Raw genomic sequence first — 5,132 nt, forward strand, 5'->3', positions numbered from 1 at the left:
GCACTCCGTACATTCAACATTCTCTTTCCGCCATATTTGCATCTCAATCCGCTCCTCCCTCCTTCCTCCTCAGTCTTCTCCTTCCTTCCTCGTCAGATCCCTCCTCCCTCCTTTTTTCTCTTTCGTTTCCTCTCTTCATTCATTCCTGACATTTTCTACTTTTTTCTTCTTTCCTTTCTTTCGCTTTATTTTCTCTCTTCCTTTTTCTTTTTTTCATTCTTACCACACTTCCTTCATATCATACATGTAGTTCTCAGCCTTCCGCCCTTCTCTCTTCTCCCTTTTCCTTTCCTTCCCTTCCTCTTCCTTTTTTTTTTCATTAACCATTCCTTCAATCCCTGCCCCATTCCACTCTTTCTTCCCCATCTTTCCTCTCTCACCAATTCCTTCTCTTCCCTCCCCTTACCTTTCATCTCCCCCTTTCCTTCTCTTCCTTCCCCATTCCTTCCCCGCCATCTTCTTTCTCTCTCTCGTCCATCATAATTTCACTCTCCTCTCCTTCCTGCACTTTCTTCCCTCTCTCTTCTTTCTCACTCAGTCTTTCTCTCCCTTCCACTTACCGTTTCTTCCCCTCTTTCGCTCTGTTCCTTCTCCATTCCATCCGCCCCAACTCCTTTCTCTTTCTCTCTCTCATCCTTAATAATTTTCTTTCTACCTTTCTCTCTTCCTTTTTATCCTCCCATTCCCTTTTTTGTCCAACCCATTATGTACTTAATCTCCTTATCTCCTGTTTCGCTTCACCATTTTCCTTTCACTCCATAATTCCTATTTCTCTTTCCTTCGTCCACGTCCTCTCTTTCTCAGGTCTTTCCCTCCCCTCCTCTCCCCTTCCATCTCTCATCTCTCCCTTCTTCTGTCCCTCGCTTCCTCATTCGTTCCTCCCTCTTCCTTCTCTCCCTTCCCTCCATCCCTCCTTTCGCCTCCCCTCCCTAATACCTGCCCTCACGTTAAAACTTTCCAATTGCTCTCTTTTGCCTGCTGTTCCTGCTGAGGGACCCTTTAACCACTCTCTTCAGCATTCACCTTTTTTTCTACCCGCCCCACCCTTTTAACCTTTTTCAGCATCAACTTTTTAAACCACTTCCATTTTCCCCTCTCCCCAACCCCCTACTTGACACCTCGTTCCAACCCCCTCCCTCTTTCGTCCCTCTCTGTTCGTTTTTTTTCAGCGTAGCAATTTATTCCACCTCACCCTCTTTCCATCACTCATCCTGCTTTCCTCACTCTCCACGACCCTTTTCCCCCTTCCCTTCTCCTTTCATTCACTCCTTTTTCCCTTCTCCTCTCCCCTTCCCTCACTCACTGTCAGCCTCTCCCTCTCCCGTTTTGCAGTATCATTTTTTTCTCCCTTCTCCCCCCTCTTCCACACCCTCCTCTCTCCCCATCTTCTCTTCTCTCTTCTCCCATCATTCCCCCTTCTCCTCCCAATCTTTCTTCCCGCCCCTTCCTTACCCCTTCCTCTCAGAATCTTTCCCCCCTCCCCTTCCCTACCCCTTCCCCTACCTCCCCTCATCCTTGTCCTCCTACTGCACATATTAGCGGATGAGTGAGAGGGAAAAGTGAGAGTGGAGGGGAAAATGGAAAAAGAATAAGGTGAGAGAGAGGGGAATAACAAAAAGTACGGGAGGAGGACAGTGAGAACGAGGAACGAAAGAAGGTAGAGAAATACCTGAGGAGAGAGTTTAAAGACAAATGCAGGAGAGTGGGAGAGGAAAGGGAGAGAGAGCATGAGCAGCGAGGGTAGAATGGATGGTGTAGGGAGGAGAGAACAGGCTAATCCATTTAGGGTAGTGACGCCTTTAATTTTATATTCTTGTTATCACCAGAAGGAATTACAAAGCAAAGGGTAATTATTTCAAACTGGAAATGTCAGATATATTCTTCATTAATCCCCTCACTGTAGGAGAAATCCCCTAAGCTTAATAAAATCGTCGGGAGTAAGGTGCTGGAGAGGGATGCTTACATGTGATGGCATTGATGCACCAGGAAACTATACTGTCCGATTTTACACACGTCCCTCAACTTCTTCCCAGTGTTCCGAAAAAAGGATGGTGGCTTGTGCGAGAAAGGCAGCCACAGACTTCAATACACTGAGTTCACACGTCAGATGAATCTGAGGCCACAGTAAAACTAAACCAACTACTACTACTACTACAACAACAACAACTACTACTACTACTACTACTACTACTACTACTGACTAATGGTGCTGCTGCTGTTGCAGTTACTACTACTGCTGGTGCTGCTGTTGCAATTACTACTATTGCTGCTGCTGCTGCTACCACTATTACTATTATTACTATTCCGACTACTACTACTACTGCTGCTGCTGCTACTGTTACTACTACTACTGCTGTAACTACTACGGTATTACTTCTCCTACTACTACTAGTGTTGTTGTTGCTGCTGGTGCTAATGCTACAACTACTGCTACTGCTACTAATACTAATACTACTTCTACTGCTACTACTATTACTACAACTACTACTACTACTACTATTACTCCTACTACTATTACTCCTATTAGTACTACTAGTGTTGTTGTTGCTGCTACAGCTAATGCAACTACAACTACTACTGCTACTACTTCTGTTTCTACAGATAATAGCAACAATAATAATAATAATAATAATAATCATCATCATCATAAAGCCAAGCTGGGTATGTGTGTGTCGGTCTACGCGTTTGTTCGTTTCTTTCACGAGAAAGACAATAGATATTGACTTATTTCTCTTTGGTAAGGTCGGGGTAAATGTCGAAAGTGTCAATAAATAAATAAATAAATAAATGGCTATCACAAGCAAGGCACTGGGGCGATTCTGTCGGAAATCGTAACAGGCAAAAATGTTTATCTGAGCGTTTGTTCGTTTCTTTCACGAGCTCGGTAATAGATATCGACTTAATTCTGTTTACATTAGATCGAAGTAAGTCCAGGGAGTGTCAGAAAAATACCAAATAAAAATCTGGAGATCGCACGCAGTGGCGCGAAGTTTTGGAAATCACGAGTAGCTAAAACATGTGCAAATAATATTTTCGACTTTTTGGTCAGAATGGATCATTGTCAACTCAGTAACAGTGTGGAAACAAAAAATAGTGTTATTTGCAAACATTTTGCGATAGGAAGGCTATTAGTCCCGCAAATCTGTGCGGACAAACACTGGTAGTAGTAGTAGTAATAATAATAATAACAACAACAGTACTACTACTACTGCCACTACTACTACTATAGTACATCTGCAGTGGGCGATTGTAAACACTCTCAGGTTTCTATTCTCAACTAAATACAATTGCCTGCTTTTTGTTGAAATATACCAGCAAAGCTGACGCCGCCATTACAGTATGGAGAGTTACAAAATACAGTATAAATACATCAAGAAGCCTATGATTCATCTTCAGCTGAATAAAATCGTCTGGTGCCACCCATAATACACTAGCGGAAGTGAGTTCTCCATGAGGAGGTTAATGGATGCAACATTAAATCACTAAGGTAGTAAACTAAGAGAAATTACACATACATTAAAGTGATAAAGAGACATATGAGAAGACAAGGATCAACGTTATCTTTTGACCCTTACGGAGTTACGATAAAGGGTAAGATGTGACTTTGATATCCATTCCGTTATTGTAAAAATATGACTGAAAAAGTGGAACATCCCCCTCTTTAAAAAATAAATACATAAATAAAAAAAAAAAAAACGTAGTGGTAAGTGAGGACCCTCACCATCCACTCACTCGGTGTAGTGCTGCTCTCATGTGTCTACCCTTTCCTCTCTTCCATCCTTCTCTCTTTCCATCCTCTTCTGTCTTTCTTTCCTTCATTCTTTCCTCGTCATTCTGCCTACGAGCGACTTTGCACTTCCTCTTCTGTTTTTCTTTCCTTCATTCTTTCCTCTTCCTTCTGCCTATGGGTGACTCTACACTGAGTGCCAAGCAAATGATTTCCTGTACACCAGAAAACCATTTACTACGCTGGGTGGTAACCATATAACCAATTTATGGCGCCTGGTGGTTTAGTGGGTAATGAAGGTGCTGCAGTCGGATTGAGCCGGTGAAGGTTTATATCCAAGTGGTGGTTGGGATTTATTGCTCGCGTAATGCCACTAAGGGATGAGTGAGGCTGGTCACTCTCATTTTAAATGTCAGGACCAATCTGCTTAGCCCCGGGCTTCTGCGCTCCTCATGGGGCAACGCAGGATTGGATGATGGATGGATGAATGAAAGACGCACTCTGAGAATGTTACATTAGTGGCAATAATTGATCTAAGACCCGAACAACTGATTTTGCCTTGTGTCCTTGACGTTAGACTGAGTGTTTTGACAGATGAATTACTTCATTCGTGTCTTACCTTCGGCTTTCCCACCAACTTAGGCCCAAATGAGATGGAAACTTGTTGGGTTGGTTTTGTCCTGTGACCTTGAACTTTTACCTTCCATTCTCCATCCATCCATTGCCAGACGCCATGTATCCCAAACGGGGTGGCCAAGGGCTTAGAGTTAATTGTTTTACAGGGAGGGGCACTAATCCTCCACCAACCCCATTTGACACGTAGGGATGCCAACAGCATCTGGTGTTCCCAGGTGGTCACCCATCCAAGTACTAACCAGACCCAACGTTGCTTAACTTCGCTGATCGGACGGGAAGCGGTGTACTCAACGTGGTATTTTTATCTTTGGCTGATCCTCAGTCCGCCTACATAGGTTGATGCAAACTTAGTAAAAAGTGAGTTGCGGAATCAAATAACTGATCCTCATCTTTGATCTTATTCTTTAACTGATTGTTTTCAAAGTCAAATAGTTTCACCCTGGCTAATCCTTGACCCATCCACCAAGTACGACCTAAATCGGATCAGAAATGATGAAGTGATATTCTCGTGTGACCTTACCCATTATGTCAACCTCTTGGGTGACCCTCAACACTTCCACCAAATTCGGTAAAAATTGGATCTAAACCAGGATAGTTTGCTCTCACACACACACACACACACACACACACACACACACACACACACACACTCAGCTGGATACGAAAAGAGTAAGAAGGGAAAATTTCAGACGCGAGAGTTGCTGCTTAGGAGGAAAGAAAGCAGACACAGAAAGGCTTAAAGTGAGGGAGTAAAGTAAGCAGGATGAGG

The 5,132-nt window shown here is 43.3% G+C and overlaps 1 pseudogene; it reads right to left on the reverse strand.

Annotated features, from left to right (window-relative positions):
• Window positions 1–4,553: 4,553 nt before the first annotated feature.
• Window positions 4,554–4,675, reverse strand: LOC145400597 (5S ribosomal RNA; annotated as a pseudogene).
• Window positions 4,676–5,132: the final 457 nt, after the last annotated feature.

The sequence above is a fragment of the Coenobita brevimanus genome, chromosome 52, assembly GCF_032717465.1.
Source record: "Coenobita brevimanus isolate Jiangsu-jjx chromosome 52, ASM3271746v2, whole genome shotgun sequence".
NCBI classification, from domain to species: Eukaryota; Metazoa; Arthropoda; class Malacostraca; order Decapoda; family Coenobitidae; genus Coenobita; species Coenobita brevimanus.